Below are 11,482 nucleotides of genomic sequence, written 5' to 3'. Positions count from 1 at the left end.
TGAAATTTTTGTGGAGATATCTAAACTTCTGTATGTTTCAAATGTCTCTAGAATCACGTCAAAATCTATTCAGGTTTGTGAGATCTAGCTGTCGCAAGTTGAGGTTTCTGCGTAGACTGGAACCCAAAACAGATTCGGTTTAGCTCTGTTTTTTACTATGTATATATCAGAATCTGTAAAAGTGTTCTAAATAAAAGTTGTAGCTGACCTCCTAAGATTTCTAACCGTTCTTGGTATGCCTCTGTTGGGTCTCTAAAACTCAAGTTATGACCAATTTACCGAACTGCGATAGTTGAATCTTGCTCAGAAAATCCTCAGTGTTGTTCCTTATCTTTTATAAGTTCTCTATAATTTGAAAATCTCTAAAATTTTGCGTATTTGTTTGGAAAGCAGATGTCCGCAAGAGGAGGAAGAGGCAGAGGCCATGGTCGTGGTCGTGGTGCTCCCATGAATCCACCACCACCGCCACCAGTGACTATGGAGCAATTGATGGGAATGCAAGCGCAGTTGATGCAAGCCATGATGCAACGCTTGGATAACGAACCTGCAAGAGGACCACCGCCTGTTCAGGTCAGAGATAAGCATGAAGAATTCATGAAGGGTCGCCCTCTGGTGTTCACCCATACCTCAGACCCCTTGGAAGCAGACAATTGTTGTTCATTAATGATGTTCTACGATGATAATATGATGCAATTGATTCTGATATCTGATCATGTGGGTTAATTGGGGCTTAAGCATAACTTGATAATAGTTGATGATAAAATCTTGACTTACTAAAAGTACTAACTGCAGTAAACTAGAGTCATCATTTTTGAGCTTTCATAACCTCATGTTATCTTGTTAAGTACGAAAAGTACTTACGCTTGTTTACTTTCAATATTTGGATAAAAATCCCGGATGGGTAACAGATGTCAATGAGTATGAGGAGTTTCCAAAGGACTTTAGGCTTGTGGTCAACCAGTTGACCGTTCCTGTGTTAGAGCTTCCACGAGAGAGTTGTCCTTTTATTTTCCGCTGTGTTGTGTAAGACTATGTTATGGTATTAATCGTGATGTAAGATACACCGTGATGATACTTTTGTAATTTGTCAACTTATGTGTGTGACTGATCCTTGGGCACACATGGATTTAGTGCATTCAATTTTATCCTTAAAATTAGGTGTGACAGTTGGGCTTAGAATGCATCCTGGAGCTTGGAACAAAATGTTGGCAGTGTATGGGCTGGGAAATCATGCGTTGGGCGCCCTTAGCTTTATCTAGGCCAGCACCCTTTATCGCTTTGGCCCAAAGCTGGCCCCAATGCTTCGGGACTTCCGAATCTATCTCTCTTAGTTATGGGTACCCTATGTCCAGTGTATATGAGGATCTTTACTACTTGTGCGCTAGGTGTGGGGGTGCTGATGATTGTGGAGTATGATCTCACCTTCTCCTGAGTGGGGCACCCTATGCCCACTAGTATAGAGCTAGCTAGGGTCGACAATGCAAAGCCTTGATCGGTTAGGTCAATTTCCTAGTTCATTACAACGAAATATAGTCGGATCTAATCAAATCTTTACGGATAGAGCGGGTTTCTATACATATCTTGTGGTGCCTTGTTTGTTAAGTAGATGAGGTTTCCATGTCGGATTGGGCTTCCTGAGTAGTCGGACTAGGCTACCCCCTTCGGTTAAGCATTTTCCCTTGAGGTGAGAATAAAAGGGCCCATGTAGTCGACACCACCCTGTTCTATTCCACAACGATCGAGTGTCGGTGTGCACCAGTACTTGGGAAAGTATGTCTCCTGATTGTCTTGCTCTTCTGATTCTGCATCGGGATAGGACGAATAAGGTTTTTGGGAAGCACACACTTATGTGCAACTGCTCCTTGTATGAATCACAACGTCGTCAAGGATGGCTACACTACATCAACAGAATTTGGCTACACCAACAAATTAAAGCTCAGTCATTGTCGTATGGATCATCACTATGTAAAGTTGGTATACGCTACATATGTCAACTGAATTCGACCACATCAACAAGGGTCGATTAGACCTAAATGAAGGTGTCTTTCGTTCGTTGACAAGAATCCTAGGTACAATATGCTAATCATTTTGTTATGGTTTCTTTCATCGATTCTACTACTTCATGTGTTATGTGTATGTTAATAATTGATAAGAACAACATGCATGCTTATTTACTTAGCACTAGAATCATGTCTACGTTATCTTTATCATGATTTGTATTCAGAATTAATTTGATCATACAAATATCTAATAATCGAACAGATGGGGACAAGACCGATCTCCCACGATTTCAAATACAAAGCTTAATTAACAGTTCTTAATTTGAATCGTTAGAGAGAATACAATCTTTTTGTAAACGAACGACAATACAATCTTTGTTCATGAAGCAGGACATATGTATAATATGAGTGCTTTTGTAGCACTGAATTATTGAAATCTGCAAATGTAAATAGATTAGCAAACACATGTTACATGCACTGCAGGAGTACTTTTATTGAAGCAACAAGACTAAAGATGAGGCAACAGGCTAAGGGGGCACACACATGAGTAGAAGGTGTACACCACAGGGTGAACCCTGTCAATCAAAGGCAGCAAACAACACAATTTGTAACACACTCAAAGAAGGAACGTAACTGGTCTCGCAAAGAAGGAACGTAACTCTCATGCACATGCAGCAGGCAGTCCCTTAAGAAGTCACAACAACCACCTCCATAGCTGGGGCAGTAGTGCATTCACCTTGGGAAGACGCCCAAGCCGAAGCCAACGATGGAGTGGCAGCAGCGATTTCTCCGAGTCTGATGGCACCAACTTCTTTTTCAACAGTAACCGGCTTGGCTTTTTGCTGCCTCACATCTTTGGGAAGGCGAAGCTGCACCCTCTGTTGCCTCTCCGCGAATGTTTCCAGTCCGGCGTGCGACATCAGGAGCGACACAACAGTGAGGAACTCGCCGCCGTAGGCCAGGCTCTTGGCGTGGAGGTAACCCCTGCATCTATATGCAGAAAAGCAGAGCATCTCGATCCATACACCTTTGATGACTTGCCACATCTTCTTCCCATCAGCATCACCATCAGCATCAGCTAATTGCATGAGCCCTTGAGCAAGCACCCAGGCGTCATGAAGAAAACCATCTTGAGACTTGTCTGCTGCCTTCTCAATTACCTTCTCAGTCACTTGTTTCTCGTCTATGGGTGACAGACAGGAACAGGAAGTCTGCCACTTGGGGATAGCATCGAGCTCCCTGCAGACTTCCAGGAACAGAGCTGGTCTACTTCCAGGCAGCAACATCTCAGGGTTAGTAGACAGAAGATGCATCATGTAGTTGGAGATGCATCTACACATGCTGGCGCACTTGCTAACAGATTTAGTTTCAATGGATTCGGCCTTTTGATGGAAGCAAAAATATGTAGCCAGGTGCCACAGAATTATGCTCTCGTCCAAGGGCTTCTCCACATTGTCCCTAAGGATCACTATTTCTTCGCATTCATTGCGCACAAGTGTCCAGTGACCCCTGATATCAGTGAAGTTCCAGTAACTCTGAACATCCTTTATGTAAATCATCCATCCATCTCTAACATGAGCATGAACCAACTCTATATAATGCTAATGCTCGTCTCCATGGATGAGTAGCTGCGCCCGAAGAGATGTTTCTGAGGCAAATCTTTGCAGCAACAAAAGCAATCTGTGATGCAGGTTAAAATTGGTCTCCTAATTCTCTTATCAGCCAAGACTCCAACGAGGCTATGCTGTGCAACCTGGACAGAAATGATGGGAGAGACAAATCCAAAAAGAAAGCTAAACCACCTGTGAAACATGAGAAATTTTACAATGGTTAGAAAAAACATGGATCATATTGGAAGAAATCAAACAGTCTAAAAACAGGAGGTATCAACCTGAAAGTACTCAGAACTACTTTGAAAAAACATGAACGGTACCCAAATTAGCGGGGTCAGTACCAAAAATCCAAAATAGATGGGATCAGACCTGGATTTTATTATTTAATTACATTTAGCTACGGAAGCTAATCATCTAGCGTTTAATTAGGTAGACTCTAATCATCATTACCGATAATAGTCATTAGATCTATTATAATTTTAAAAATTACCCGCCTCTCCCATTATGAAAAAAAAAATATAAAGTAACCCCTAACTTTACATCTAAATTACCCACATTTGTCATTAGGATAGATAATTCAAAATAACCCCCTACATTTGTATATAAATTACCCACATCTGTCGACATGAAAAATAATTCAAAATAACACTCTAAATTTGCATCTAAATTATCCACATTTGCCATTATGAAACATAATTCAAAGTAACCCCAAACATTGCATTTAAATTACCTAGCTTTGTCATTATGAATGATAATTTAAAATAATCCTCTAACTTTGTATCTAAATTACCCACATGTACCGTTATGAAAGATATTTAAAATACCTCCTAATGATTTCATAAATTACCCACCTTTATCATCATGAAAGATAATGCAAAGTAATCTCCTAAGTTTGCATTCAAACTACCCACATATGTTACACATAATTATCCACCTCTGGTATTGTGCAAAACTATATAAAGTAACACATAATTCTATATTTATATTACCCACCTATATGCCATTAAGAAACTTGATCTAAAATAGACCTAAATTTCCATCTAATTGCCCATATCCTCCTATTATGCTTGATAATTTACATAACTCAATTTTCATCTCATTATTAGAAAAAAAAATACCCTCTACATCTAAATTATCAACATCTTCTATTACAAGAAAATTGTTTAAATAACCATATAGCATATATATGTTTCTACATTACCCACCTCTATCAATATTAATATAATAAGTTTTGATTAAAGTAAACATACACGTCGTGCCAGTATGCATGAGCAATATATATATATATATATATATATATATATATATATATATATATATATATATATATATATATATATATATATGTGTGTGTGTGTGTGTGTGTGTGTGTGTGTGTGTGTGTGTGTGTGTGTTATCTTTAATCATATAAAAAATATTTCCTTAACAGCACAAATACTAATGATGCTAAAAAGTTGTTTAAAACCATATTAGTAACTATGACATATAATTTCTAATGGTTGTTACTTTAGGTATATTTATATATTTTAACTAAAATGTTTGACACTTTTATATTGATAGTATAACCAAAACTGCACATATAATTTCGTGATATGAAAATTCAGTCATCTTGCGAAGTGTGGGACACCATTTGTGGTTATATTTTTCTGGCCCTTTAAGAATACATTTTAGAGTAAAAGGTCGATCATTATAAGGCTTAGGTATTAGGATTCTCTTAAGGTTAGCACTACAACCCCAATCAAGATCTCACTTTAAGCTCTATGACTTATCTTAAATGACAGGGTGCATGTTTTCAAGTGATGGCTTATGTTATTATAGTATATAAGTATGTAAGAATGTACTCTATGACCTAAAATTCTTATTTTAAAAAGATGCAAAAAGGAGAGTTAACGAAAGATACAATAAGCACCAGAGTTTCATCTTAACATGAGGACGAAAAAATATATGTAGCGGTCAATAAGAATAAAATTTGAAAAATCAAAATTTAGAATCATTAATTCATAATTATAAGATATGTGATGCAACAAAAACCACCATAAGTAATGGCAAGGTTTCAAACTAATTGCATACTTAAAATATATGGTGGTGCTATGCAAAGAAAAAAATATGAATATGGCTGAATATAGATTAGTCCCTTGAAAAAGTAACTAATAGGTTTATGATAACTAGATATATAGACTACTGAGTATGTATTATATCTATTGTGTTAGAAAATAAACAAAGAGAAAAACATATAATTTAATATAAGTAATTCTTTATTAGTTAGATGTATTAAACAATAACTAAGACTTATGTCTCATAAAATTCTAGCTCGTGCGAGAGCACGGATTGATGGACTAGTAGTACCTTTAATAATAAAACTATATTTTTATATATAAAAATCTTCCTTAAAACAAAGAGCCAGAAAATTAAAAAAAATGAAAGTACCTGGAAGTAATGATGGAGGGTCTTCTCCAACCATTGAGGACCTCGAGAAACATTTGCCTCGCAGGCGTGCAAAGCATCTCCGAAACATATGTGATGTACAACAGTAGATATGTAACCTTGATGTCGCTTTCCCTGTAAGCTTGTTTATGGCTGATGTGGAAGAGGACTATGGGTGCGATCGGGAATGTTATGGTAATGTTCCACAAGAGGAGGGAGCACAAGGTGGCCCAACCAGATACATCTCGGTTTTCGTCAGGAAATTGCCAGAGCTTGGTGTAGATAAGATTGAATGTTTCGGAGAGCCCTCCACGCAGCGCCTCAAAACCATCTTTCTTCAGATCCAGAAGCCACAAGGATTCCAGCTTCTCAAGACGGGCATCATACTCATACGCGTAGTCTACGAATAGCTTGTCAGGTATAGAGAGCTTGTAAATGTGTGACTGTTTTCCATCCTTTTTTTTCTTTTTTGATGAAGGAAGTTGTTCTTCAGCCTTGTCCAATGCTGGCGGAGGACCATCATCGCCTTGCTGCTGCTGCTTGTTGCTTTCTTGCACCATAATAATCTCCCTTGCTTCTAGTATGTACTTTTCAAGCTCTACTTCTCTGTCGTTGCTGCTCTTTGTCCTCGGAGCAGATCAGAAAGAGGTGACTAAGATATTAAAGCTAGACCTCCTCAGAGCAATGGGCTTCTCCAAGCATCTGAAAATCCCAAGGATAAAAAGCAGAATTGCTGCAGCCAATAACCTCTTGTCTGCCGAGTGCGACCACGATTTGCAAAACACGTACAGAGTTACCGCCACCTGACCACAGAAATAAATAGCCCAAAATATTAACATCGCTGCCTATTGTACCCAGTATGAGGAGCAACAACAGTGACATATCTTACTAGCTAGGCCCCAAACAGAGCCTCCACGTTACCTCAATATTGACATGATATATAGGAGGGGGGAGAAGAGATAAATCATAGAAATTCACACAATAATCAGAAATATCTTGCCTTGAATTAATTTGGTAGATTCTAATCATTATCAATCACCAATAATAGTCATTGAATCTAATATGTTTTATAATTACGTACCCACTTCGTCATTATGAGCTAGTAATCCTTTAATTTTGCAATTAAATTACCCACATATGCTAATATGGAACTAAAGATAATGCAAAGTAACCCCTAAATTTACATTCAGATTATCCATATATAGTACACATGTATATATTAGGATAATTATTTATTTTAATATCTTATCAAACATAGAAAAATATTTCCTAATAAACCAAATAGCAATAACACTAACTAGCGGCGAAGCTTGACTGATCAAACAGGGGGTTAGTCCATGTATTGAGGGCTAAACATCCATGAATAGTATCAAAAGTACTGTTCAACCAATGGTCTACCTTTGCCTCAACTAAGATCTACCCCGGGGCAACCAAAAAAAAAAGATCTACCCCGGACAACGACAACTAACTTTAGGTTATATTAATAATACTCTATGATAATAAATTTTTAGTTACTAGAGTAATGCCCGTACGTTGCACCGGGTAAATAATCAGATGTAAAATCAAATAAAACTGAGGAATTTTGTAGGACATCAGCAGAGCAGAGCATAGAAACAGGAGATCATAGTCCAGCAGAGCACAGAAAGAGGAGATCATAGTCCTCCATTTCATTTCCTAGCTAGCTTAGCTAGTTTTCGTGCACTCATGGTTACTACTGTAGCTCGCTAAGACTAAGGGGCAAGTTGTGTTTTGTGTGATTCCTAGATATCTTTTTATATAGGCAGTCATTACTTCATTAGCTGGCCACCTACTCCTTTCTCATGCATGCATGTCTTGGTCGTTGCCTCATTAGTCAAGGCCGTTTGTTAAGGAGTGAAGCTTAGAAGCTCCTCGAGGCTCTTTGGCAACGGCTTCCTTCTCGTTCACGTGCGTGGCATGGCCTCAGGCCCGAATGGCAGGAACACTACGGCTCATTGGTGTCCGTGTTGGAAATCTTCTTGGCACGAGCAGGTGGAGCGCTGCGTTGCGCCTACACGCTTGCCACACGAAGATCGGGACTTCGTAAGTTTGTATCAAGGACGGTGACGTCCTATTGGACGTGGAAGGAGGAGTTCTCGTATCAAATACGGATACGATTTGGTATCACCAGGTAGATGATTAATTTAGAGTCTTTTTAGGTGTATATAGATATAGATATATTTTAAGTAAGCTTATACATTTTGACTGAAATATTATGTTATATCAATAATATTGGTAATTTAATTCTAAGCTATGTTTTCTAAAACAAGACTACTACAAATATTAAATATAATTATCTGATATAACAAAGTCAACATCTTAACTATGGTGGTGCAAGTTGAGACGACTATTTATGCCATTGTAGGAACTAAGATGGTACTCCAAGACATATAATATTCTTTTAATATAATTAAAACTAAAAATTTTAAAATAAAAGATAACATAAGCATCGACTTCTTTTACTTATTACAATTAAAATAAAAGTGCAAAATAATTTTTTTTGGCATGTTACCATTCTATAATGTCAAAAGTATAGTTCAAATTGAAGTAAAAAAATTGCTTTATGTATACTTATCATATAAATAGGGGGTTAATAAGCACTAGAGTTTCAACTTAATATGTGGATAAAAAATTACAATAACTAGATTAAAAGTTGAAAACTAAGCTATAGATCATGATGTCACAAAAAGTATGCAACAAGATATGGTATAACTTAAGCTTTGTTTTCAACGAAATACTCATCGTGCTAGAAAAAATAGAGAAATCCTAGAAATTCTAACTACAACCCCTAATAGTGCCTCCACATTAATCCTCATAAAACCAGCTAAAACCCTAGAAATCCTCACACACAAAAACATAGAACCAAGAGTCCAGTAGACTCTAATCATAGTTGATGACAATAGCCATTGGATCTATTCTATTTTCTAAAAAACTACTGACCTCTACAATTGTATAAAATAGCATAAAGTAATCCATAAATCTATATTTCAATTACCAAACTATGCTATTAAGATGAAACATGATCTAAAGTAAACCTAAATTTGCATCTAAATAGTAATTACCCACATGCTATTATGATAGATAGTCTACATATATCCCTTGAATTTGCATCTAAATCACCACTTCTGTCATTATTTGAAAACTAAAATATCCCCTCAATCTACATCTTAATTATCAACATCTATTATAGAAAATGTTTAAATAACCATAAAGCATATATATGTTTCTACATTGCCCGTTTCTATTATATATCAAAAAGTTATTAAAGTAAACATACATATTGATATTGTGCCATTAAGCAGATAAACTATATATGAAGGCATATGTCATGTTCCAGTAATCGTGAAAAATATTTTCTTAAAAAAATCTTATATTAATGATGCTAATAAATTATTTAAAACTATATTAATAACCATGTCATGTAACTTATGTAAGTTGTTACTTAAGATATATTTGTACATTTTATTTAATTGAAACATTTGACATATCTATATTGATAGTAGAACCATTACTGCACTTACAAGTCCTTGATAAGAGAATTCAAACAATTTAAGTTTGTGAGGTTAGTATAGACCATAGGTGGCTATATCTTCCTGGGCCTTCGAGATTCCTTTGGATTAAACCATCATTATAAGGCTTAAATTAATATCCTGCTAAGGTTAGCACTACTGCTCCATCTTAGACCTCACTTCAATCTCTATCACTGATCTTAAGTGACGTGGTGGAGGTTCTAAATGACTGTTTATGCCATCGTAATACTTAAAAATGCACTCTATGACCTAAAATCCTTATATTTGCAGAGTACACAAGAGAGAAAAGTAAGTAAAATGTACAATGAACACAAGAGTTTCGACTTAACTTGACCCTAAAAAATCCGTGGCAATCAATAAGATTAAAATTTGAAAAATCAAGACTTAGATTCATGGCGTCACAATATATTTGTTGCAATAAGAGCTACTGAGGTTTAAGGTAAGGTTTTAACTAATGCGTATTGAAGATACACAGAGGCATCATGCAAAGAAAAAAGCTTTGGATATGAATAACAAAACATATAGATCTATATAATTGATAAATTTATCACAACTGGAGACTACAGAGTACACCATATCTATTATTATGCCTATTGTGTTAGCGGTATTAGACAGTAACCAATGCTTATGTCTTCGAACTTGTAACCCATGTGAGAGGATGAGTCAATGGACTAGTTGTCACTAATTAGTGGATACTCCTTTTGAAGGCGCCACATTAATTTGTACTACCTTTTCAACAAAAAATAATCTTACTGCACATGCTTAAAAATACAAAAAAAAATCTCAAAATCATTCAATTTGGTAACTCTAATCATCATTTAGAATGATAACTATCAGATCTATTTCCGTTAGTAAAATAAGCCTAAAATAACCCATTAAATTTTTATCTAAATTACCACACCTTGCATTATGAAATAGTACAAGATTAACCCTTACATTAAAATCTAAATATAAATTATCCATATGTATGTATATACCTGAGAGACTGCGACACCAACATGCCGGAGCCACAGCTCGTTGTCTTCGATGTTGTAGGCGGATATGGTCATCCGTCCACCCAGGTGCATCAACAAGATAGGGGCCCATAGCACCTCTAGGTCGTGGCTGCAGTCGTTCACAGAAGAAGAACTACACTGTAGCTTCTTCTGGCGGTTGAAGAGTGTGGCGAGGGCGTATATAGCAAGAGCATCGCCACCGAGGTACGACGCCCAGATAGCAAGTCTATACACAATTTAGCGAGACCGGGCCACTTACGAGAGGGGGCAGAGAATGCGAGGTACAGCTGAATGGCGAGGCTGCCTAAGACAAGGAGGCGCAGCTGCCACTCTTTCCCACCAGCTCACCACATTTGAGAGGCTCATTGTATTAACTAGCTAGCTATTTAGTGGTGGGTTTAGCTTGTACCCCGCTCTGATGAGATGTACATATCTATATGACAAATGACAACCGTACCAATATGAATGCAAGCATGATAATGCTGACGGCATGCAGCTGCGAAGATATGTACGTACTCCTATATATATAGCTCTCTGCAGTCTGCAAGCAATGGGAATTGATAGACAAGCTATATATATATAGCATCAATGCAAGCAATGGGAATTGATAGACAAGCTATATATATATATATATATATATATAGCATCAATCCAAAGTTAAAGTTGGATGGGGCATGAGGATGGATCCTCCCGTGTATAAAGAACCAAGCAAGGAATTCTTTGGTTTGGGGAATCCACCACCCTATTCTAGATAAGATGGTGCATTCTTATAAGTCCATCGACCCCAAATTTAATTTAGTGAAAATTTGTTCTTCGTACTAGTACTAATTATTAACCTGTGAGAAATGAGATCATAGTGAATCAACTCATTCAATTCCACCAACAAAACAAAAAAATATATA

At 36.9% G+C, this 11,482-nt stretch overlaps 1 pseudogene; it reads right to left on the bottom strand.

Annotated features, from left to right (window-relative positions):
- Positions 1-2,444: 2,444 nt before the first annotated feature.
- LOC136469182 (uncharacterized) lies at positions 2,445-10,946 on the bottom strand (annotated as a pseudogene).
- Between the last annotated feature and the right edge of the window lie 536 nt (positions 10,947-11,482).

This window comes from Miscanthus floridulus, chromosome 8 (genome assembly GCF_019320115.1).
Source record: "Miscanthus floridulus cultivar M001 chromosome 8, ASM1932011v1, whole genome shotgun sequence".
NCBI classification, from domain to species: domain Eukaryota; kingdom Viridiplantae; phylum Streptophyta; class Magnoliopsida; order Poales; family Poaceae; genus Miscanthus; species Miscanthus floridulus.
Note: the sequence above shows the minus strand (reverse complement) of the source record. Positions and strands in the feature narration are given on the sequence as shown.